The sequence below is a fragment of the Mesoplodon densirostris genome, chromosome 8, assembly GCF_025265405.1.
Source record: "Mesoplodon densirostris isolate mMesDen1 chromosome 8, mMesDen1 primary haplotype, whole genome shotgun sequence".
Lineage (NCBI taxonomy): Eukaryota > Metazoa > Chordata > Mammalia > Artiodactyla > Ziphiidae > Mesoplodon > Mesoplodon densirostris.
Window position 1 is genome coordinate 20561000 of NC_082668.1, and position 9358 is coordinate 20570357.

Below are 9358 nucleotides of genomic sequence, written 5' to 3' on the forward strand. Positions count from 1 at the left end.
GTGACACACGGGGAGTGCAAACTGAAAACAGGAAACCCAGCTGCAAGGGCTCGTTTGGACGGGCAAACTTTGCAGCAAAGTTTTCAGCCAGAAAATCCACAGCTGGCAGCCATTGCCCACAACACCACTTCCCTCCATGTCTGGTTGGGAATGGAGCCTGCCATTGGCCTGATCCATATCCTGTGGTGGGGATGGTGACCTTCCCCATCAGACCCCAAGACAAAGTTCAGTGCATTTGCTGTTTTCTCCACGTGGCACATTCTGGAAGCCAGCAGCCTCTGACCACCCTCCTACTGCTGTGCTCCATGGAGCCAAGGCTCTGTTGGAAACCTGCCAAGGACATTTGTTTTGGAGGCTTTTTGGCAGTTTAGATTTGGGTCAGAAGTGGCTTCAAGAAACCTAATTGACTTAAGTATTTTCATTGTACTTTGAGCACCCTCCTCATTTTGATCTTTCAATTTCTCTTAATTGATAATGAAATGTGCTAGAAAGACCAGAATATTTGACTGCTGGGGTGCTCAGAATTCCTGGTGAGTGGACATGATGCTACTGAAGGATGCTGACACCAACTTCAATAGAGCTTCTTCTGCAGCTCCCGGGGCCGGCACTGGGTGAGAAAGAAGTGGCAAAGGACGCTTTGGGGTGTGGTTTTCCTCTAAGACAGGGGCTAGTGTGTGTGACCTCCCCAAGAGCCATTCTGGTGTTTAGAGGCAATGATAATTAGCTATTTTAATATTTAAAGTTCTTTCCCCCTGGCCAAGGAATCAAGATTATCCTGTATAGCTCTAGAGGGCTATTATGGAGGGCATCAGTTTATATTTTCTGCATAGGAAGACACCCCAAAACTTAGTGACTTAAAGCAACCATTTATTTAGCTCATGATTCTGAGGGTGTGCAATTAGGGCTGGGCTTAGCAGGGCGGTTCTGCTGATCTGGACCAGCTGGGCTGATCTCAATGGTGCATCTGTGGTCAGCCAGCAGGTTGGCTGTGGCCTGACTAGTCTAGGATGGTTCAAGCTGGCATGACTCAGTTCTCCTTTACATGTTTGTTCATCCTCCATCAGGCTACCCTGATCTCGTTTTCATGGTGTTGACAGGGTTCTGAGAGAGTAGGCAAGACCTACTTCAAGGCAAGACCCCTTGAAGCCTAGGCTCCATAATGGCATGACATCATTTTTTTTTTTTTTTTTGCGGTTCGTGGGCCTCTCACTGTTGTGGCCTCTCCCGTTGGAGAGCACAGGCTCCGGATGCGCAGGCTCAGCGGCCGTGGCTCACGGGCCCAGCCGCGGAGCTCCGCGGCATGTGGGATCTTCCTGGACCGGGGCACGAACCCATGTCCCCTGCATTGGCAGGCGGACTCTCAACCACTGCGCCACCAGGGAAGCCCATGACATCATTTTTGCTGCATTCTATTGGTCAAAGCAAGTCATAAGGTCAATCCTGCAAAGTCACATGTGAAAGGCATGGAAACACGGAGTGGAGAATGATGACCACTTTTACAGTTTACCACAGAGGGTACAGATTCTGACTTGACATTCAGAAACACTTTCTAAATGATCTAGAGCTGCTCAGTGGTGGGACAGACAGACCCGCCCACCACGGGCTTGCTCTGGAGGAAGGACTACCTCTTAGGTGATCAGAATGGGACCGGGTAGCTTCTAGAAGCCCTTTAATTCCAAGTGTTTCTTTACTAGGACCTTATTTTCAACAACCCGGAGTAGAATATTTTCATAACCTGAGAATAAGAAGAACTGGAATAATTTCCCAAATCCCTGATAGCCCCAGTCTTGACCCCATCCCTCCTCTCCTTCCCCTCCCCCGCAAAATGCTGACCAGATTCCTCTCTTTCCTTTTCACCCATAATTACACCCTCTAGTCCCATGCACCTGCCCGGGCTCTGTTTGGTCAGGGATAGGGCAGAAGAGAGAGGATAAAACATGCTTCCAAAGACCGAGGCTGCTGGGCTCCAAACTTATGCTATGGTCTCTAAAGAGAGATGTGTATTGGAGAGGAGAAAGGAAACAGCATGTACATATTTTTCAAAGAAAAGCACACATGCAGGGAGTGGAAAATAAAAGAAACCAATAACCCAACCCGAAGTCACTTCTAAAGGAGGGTGATGTGAACTTGAGCTCTGGAACTGGGGCCAGGACAGGAAGTGGGCTTGGCCTGCACGAGGGGCATATGCCACATGGAAAACCACCCTGGACCCAGGCTCCCTGTCTTCCTAATTCCCTTCAGCCTCCAGCCCCTGCTGACCCTGGGAACAAAGCAGCTCTGTGCTGAAGGGTTTTCAGACCGAGCAGCCAAGACTGTGCCTTTTGTGATGGCCTGGGAGAGGAAGAATGGAGAAGCTGGTTGGATGTCTGCACGTGTGAATCACTCATGTCACGTGGCTGGGCCTGCTGCAGCGGCTCCCCGGGGACACACAAGGGCACTCGGGGAGCATGACCTGAGCCCACGCCTGGAGGCTGGTGAGCCAGCTGCAGGGTGCCCTGCTCTGAACCGAACAGCCAGGGAAAGGACAGCGAATGGGCTGGGGGTGGGGGAAAGCCTTGTACAGCAAGGCCCTTGAGGACATTGGTGCCACGGTGCGGGCTCTGGGACCCTGGACATCTCTCTCCAAGTCCCAGATCAGTTGCAGGGACTGTGTCTGATGGTGTTGAGTCACAGAACATCTGGTTCATCCCTGAAACCTGCAGGATCTTGGCTGGTTCCTTGATCCAGGCAGGTCAAGACTCCTTCTGCTGAGGCAGCTTTCCCCATGGACTGGAGAACGTCCAGAGTATGGAGAAGCCACCCCATTCTGCAGCAGAGAGGATACAGTGAGTCGGGCAGGAGCTGGGGGCTGCTGTGTTTCCCAGAACTGTCTGGATTCTGGCTGACAAGTGAGAAACACCCAGGCCTGCCTGCCGGCTCCTCCAAGAGCAGATTGGAGAATGGTGAACATCAGGGCAGGCGGAAGATTCAGGCCAGGCGGAACAGATTGCTGGGGGTGAGGGCATTCCCTGTCCCTGCTTCAACTTGGAGGGGGCTTGCCCTGCGAGGAGGCAGGGGAATGGATCCCACGACGCTGGGCGAGCTGAATTACATTCACCTGCCCCAGCCCAGCCTGGGTACCTCTCCCTGGTGCCCTGCAGAGGGCAGTGTGGTACCGCGGGCAGGACTCCGCTGCCTCATCAGCTTTTCTTTCCACTCCACTGCCCTCCTAATCTTTTCAAACCAAAGCTGCTTAGACACACACAACCTGAGCCCTGCTTGAATGACATGGATTTAACCTGGTGTTCTGGGCTCCCTTTGCTGAGAGAAGCACCCCCATCCTTGGCTATGCTCAGAGAGGATGCCTAACTCTCCCCCAGTCCTAAAGGCAGCTGTGTAGATGGGCAGAACTTGCTTGTACATATGTAGAGCTTTATGGTTTTCAAGACACATTCTCATGGGCTCCTCAACAGTTCTGAGAGGTTTGGGAGCGGTGCAGTGACAGCACTGAGGGGCTCAACTGGTTAAGAGGCGGAGCCAAGTGGGGGTGCTGTCTTCTAACCCTTGTTCCGCTGCCCACTCCACCCTGCCCTGGTGCCCCTGAAACTCAACCAGCACCATCCTTATCCCCCAACCCCTGCCCCCTCTTTGTGGTTGTCTTTTCTCCCAAAAGAGAGTTGTGAAGACATCTCTACCCTTCTAGATTCTCATGCTGCTCTCTGGTTAACTGTATAATCTTGGGCAAGTCATTTCCCCTCTCTGGGACTTTCTTTCTCCATCAGGAAAATGAGGGTTTTGGATCAGACGGTGTCTAAGGTGGCTTGGGATCTTGACTGTTTGTGGTTCCATGTTTGGGCTGTAGGACCAATTACAAGTTAGCTGATCTAAATGAAGAATAAAACTCTCCAAGGGTGAGATGTGTGGAGTCACTATGTGAGTTCGAATTATGAGTCTGACCAAAGTCTCGCATTTCAACTGGTTGTTGCCACGCGGTGGGTGCAACCTTTGCCTCTCAGGGCTTCAGAGAGTCAGACGAAGCCACACGGGGAGCCTCTCATGCCGACAGTGACAGAGACAGCAGTGGCAGTGAACACGGATGACGGTCAGTGACTGAGCCCAGTGGAGCTGCACACTCAGAAGCTCGCTGGGAGATGCTGGGGAAGCAGCATGTCCCTCCGGGGGTCTTGCTTTTTCTGGGCAGTCTCTCCAGCAGCCATTTACAGTCCCAGCAGTTTGGAGGCAGCACAAAGCTCTCTCTGAGGCTACCTCAGGAGGTCTGCTCTTTTCCAAGATGTGGACATTGGACAAAGAGGCAAACTCTCCAAGGCACAACCAGGGTCAGACCTACGAGATATAACTGGGGCGTGTGGTATGAGGAGGAGTGGAAGGCCAGAGCCTTCAAGTCAGAATTCCTTTATAACATCACCGGTCGCCATTACTTGCGGACTGGGTCAACCAGTTGATGCTGTTACCGTCTCCACTTTACAGATGAAGAAACTGAGGCCCAGAGAGGTTGAATAACTAGTCCAAGGTCATATAGCTCACCAGAGGTAGAGTTAGGACTGCAAAGCCCACATTTTTAATCACCACTCTGGACTGTGACTGTGTCTCTCTGGGATTGGGTTATCTTCCCTATTCTCTGGACAAGAAATTAGGAGATGCCATTTTAAAAGGATGAATGTGCTAATGAGGCATCTGAGGAAGAACATCTGTTATCCACACTGTTTCCAGAAATCTCGGTTGTTATTTGTCTGCGTATTGATCTATCATCTATCTATCTGTCTATCTATCTATCTACTTATCTACTTCTCTTCCCTCTCCTCCCCCATCTCCAGTATCCCACCAAGCAGGAAGTATAAAAAGACCTGAAGCTTGTTGTGATTTCTATATCATTGTTCTTTGGATAGCTCTGCAGTGTGGGGAGGGTTGGTACCCCTGAGATGAGGGAGCTGAGACCTGGCGAATGTCAGTGACTTGTTCAAGGACCCACAGCTAGTTGGTGACTGGCCTGGGGTAAGAACCAAGATCTCCTGATTCCCAGTCATAGTGTCCTGTTGACCACAGGTGCCCTGGGGACAGAGTGTTGGCTTGGCCAGTGAGACTGGGGGATGCTGGCTTCCCAGCCATAGGGTCTCTGCCTCTGGGTACTTAGAGCTCTTGGGATTTCTGTGCAAATGTGCACCCAGAAGTTCAGCTCTGCCTTCTGACGGGAACAGCACAGGATTTTGGTCCAAATGCAGGTTTGGGTGGGAGGTTTTGTGGGATTTATCCTGCACCTAAGTTCTGGTGTAGGGAGGCATGGGATTTCCTATAAGCTGTGTCAGGGCTGAGAGTCAGGTGGGAGTGTCGAGCTTTATGCTTCCAACCAGAGCTGCCCCCACCAAGCCAGTGCTGCTGCTGGGCTGTCCTGGGACAGCCGGAGATGGAGACAAGCCCACAGGAGGGAGACTTGGGTGAGGGCCGAATGGCATTTGCACGGGGTTTCATGCCACAGATGCACTGTGCAGCTTAGATTTCTGAGAAATGGTTCCACCCAGTCTGGGTGGCTTAAGGAAAGCCTTTTCTGGAGGCAGGGGTCTAGACCGGATGATTTTAGAGATTAGGTTCTACTTATGTTTTTCCTTCTTCTGACTAGTTTTACTTTTCTGCTTTAAAAACTGCCATGGTTAAATGTCTATGATGTAAAACTTCAACTATTTACCTTGCCAGTAAGGCTACCTTCTTATCTCATCCCTGCCGCTCCCTTTCTCAGGCCTCGATCTTCCTCTTGTTTCTATTTTCTAACCCCTGTGAACACCTGTGTGATTTTGGGCATGTCTTGTGTGTTTCAGGCTGTAATGACTAGAGCTGAGTTCCAATCTCTGCAGGCAGGCTCCAGCCAGCTGCGTGAACCTGGGCAAATCACCCAATCTTTCTGAACCTCAACTGATTCTCCTGTAAGATGGGGATAATGATATCTAACTCATCTAGTTGTTATCAAGATCTCAGGAGGACCTGTAAGTTCCTAGAATGTAGAGAGTCTCAGAATCTGCTGGAATGAGGCAGTTTGGTGAGTGAGGAAGAGAGAATCTATGGAATGTGGAGAAGACCAGATTTTTGAACTTGATTTTAGTCACAGAGTAACTGAGTTCTTCCAACGTGACATGTGAATCTGTGGATTAGCAGATGTGGCTTCGGGGCACTTGTGGTCAGTACCTGTCCTGGAATGTGAGCTTGAGTGCATGCTGATGATGGCAGTTGGGGTGGGTGTGTGGGACAAAGGAGGTATCTGAGAAGGTCTCCCAGCACTGGGGATTCAGTCCAATTCTAGCATCTTAGGAAGCGGGAAGCTGGAGGGATAATTCACCATGTGAGATGGTTTGAGAAAGTGCTGGAAGGCTGGAGAATGAAGTTGTGTGGCATTTGTCTTTGTAGGGGTAGAGGTGGTGTTTTATGGCCCTTTAAAAGAAATTCAAGAAGGTGGGGGAGGCCAGAAGATGGCATGCTTTGAAGCTCCATCCATAGAAGTTTTAATTTAGGCTGAAAGAGGCTTTGGCTAATGGTAGAGAATTCAGCAAAATATGGGGAGGGTGGAGTGAAAGGGGAGGTGGATGGGATGATGGAATTCTACCAGCTTTTGCTTATGAGAGCACACCCACCTCGGAGAACATCTTAAAATGGCTTATTTGTTTAATTTTTTCAGTGCTTTGATGTTTCAGACAGCAGCCCTCAAAGCAGCCTACCAGACTCAACTTAGCCTCAGCAAACACTTAGTTCCAGATGATCTGTGTCTCCATGTCACACCCCCTCTGAGCCCTGCAGCCCAGGCAGATGGGCAATCTGAAGCACTGGAGAAGCTGCTCTTGATGTGAGCACCACGGAGATCATCAGAGAGCCCCATGGGTGTGGCAGGATCGGGGGTAGACTTCTGGCAAAGCTCAGCCTTCTTACCCTCAGCAGAATCTGGTGGCCATGACCTTCTCACAGTCTCCTGGAGAAAAGCTGCTATGGAAAGGAGGAGACCAAATGATTGGTGTCTTGCGTTAGCATCCTGTGTCCCTGAGTGATCTTCACAATTTCTAAGCAACTCATTCTAAGCCATGTGAGCCTGGGATAGGCTTTTCCAGGGAGAAGCAGATTAGGTGTTATTCATTTAGATTTAACTGTCTAAAAGAGATTGACTTTTTAAAAGAACTGAAGTATAGTTGATTTACAACGTTGTGTTAGTTTCAGGTGTACAGCACAGTGATTCAGTTATATATATGTGTGTATATATATATATATATATATATATACACATACACACACACACATATATATATATATACATACACACACATACATATATATATATATTTCAGATTCTTTTCCATTATAGTTTATTACTAGGTATTGAATATAGTTCCCTGTATTATATAGTAGGACCTTGTTGTTTATCTATTTTATATAGAGTAGTTTGTATCTGCTAATCTCTAACACCTAATTTATCCCTCACCCCCTTTTCCCCTTTGGTAACCATAAGTTTGTTTTCTGTGTCTGTTTCTGTTTTGTAAATAAGTTCATTTGTATCATTTTTTTTCAATTCCACATATAAGTGATATATATTTGTCTTTCTGCCTGACTTACTTCATTTAGTTTGATAATCTGTAGGTCCATCCATGTTGCTGCAAATGACCTTATTTCATTCTTTTTTATGGCTGAGTAATATTCCACTGTATATGTGTATATATACACCACATCTTCTTTATCCATTCATCTGTCAATGGACATTTAGGTTAAATAGTGCTGCTATGAACATTGGGGTGCATGTATCTTTTTGGATTAGAGTTTTCTCCAGATATATGCCCAGGAGTGAGATTGCTCGATCATATGGTAACTCTATTATAGTTTTTTAAGGAACTTCCGTACAGTTTTCCATAGTGGTTGCACCAATTTATATGTCCACCAAGAGTGGAGGAGGATTCTCTTTTCTCCACATTCTCTCCAGCATTTATTATTTCAAGAGATTGACTTCTTAACACTTTTCAGAAGGCCTGTAAGCATTGCAGTCTCTTCCCCTGTGGAGGAAGATACCCTTCGCTTGTGCCCAGAACTTGAGAGGGACTTTGGGTATTGTCACATCCTGCTGTTTTCTTTCTTATCTGGTGCAACAGGAAGTTTAGCCATCTTTGGACTCCTGTTTGAGACTTCACTCCAACTGTACTAGAGGTAAGTAGTGTTACTACAAACCCTACCAGATGCTGATAGCATAAAGGGCTTAAGATTGCAGTTAGAGAACCTGCATTCAAATTCTGGCTTTGTCACAGTGTTCTGGGCTTCAGTTTATTTCCCTGTGAATGGGAAAAATAATGAAATCTACCTCAAAAGTTTGTTGTGAGAATTAAAAGAGATGATGAATGTGAAATGTAAAAGAAAGGAAATCATAAGCATAGGAGAAGCACGTCAAAGATGACATCGTTTCTTTCACCTGGGTTCCAACAAGTCTTTAGTATTTTGGGGCTGAGAGTTCTAGTTGTGTCATTAAGAGAGTTCTAATCAATGGAAGGGCTGGGGTCTTGTATTTGGTGAGGATGCAGCCCAGTTCCATCACCCCCTTAGAATCTTCATCATGTTTCTTGGGTTGTCTTTTTCTGCAGACCAAGCAAATACAACTCTGCTCAAGTGCACATTATCTGTAGGTTGAATATACACATCACTTGAATTGGACACATCAATTTAAAATGGAGTTATAAGACTAATCACTGGCACAGGGCCTCCTGCCACTTTGGATGACACTGAAAGAGTTCCGGTCCCACGTGCTACCTGGCAAAGACAAAGAAAACTGTTTGACCAAAGGCATCTTTTGATACCTCCTTTTCTTCCCTTGGGGGGATTTTTGGTCTTTCCATGTTACTTCTAATTCTTGCTCATTTACCTGAGTGGCCTCTACCTTGTTTCCTTCCTACTCTCTTTTTTCTACTAACTGACAATGATTAAGTTTGACTATGTTGCAAACACAACCAAAAGAAAAGGAATTCTCATAATAAGCTTATCAAAGCAAATGAAAACAGTAAACCTGGGTATAGTTAAGAAATAAGGAAAAGAATGACAATACTCATGATATTGAGAGTGTGCGGGACAGGCACTCATGAATTGGTAGAAATGTAGTTTGGTCCAACCGTACTAGAAGGCAATTTGGCATATGTATCAAATATTCATAAACTCCTACATGATGATTCTACATCTAGGAATGTATTCCGAAGAAGTGACCAGGCAAATTCACATAGTTGTATATGCAAGATGGGGAGCTTATTACAGTATTGTTTATAAATACCCAAAATTGGAAACACAGTAAATATTCAATAATAGGGATTTGTTGACTAGATTATGGAATATCCATATGATAGTACATAGCCAATTA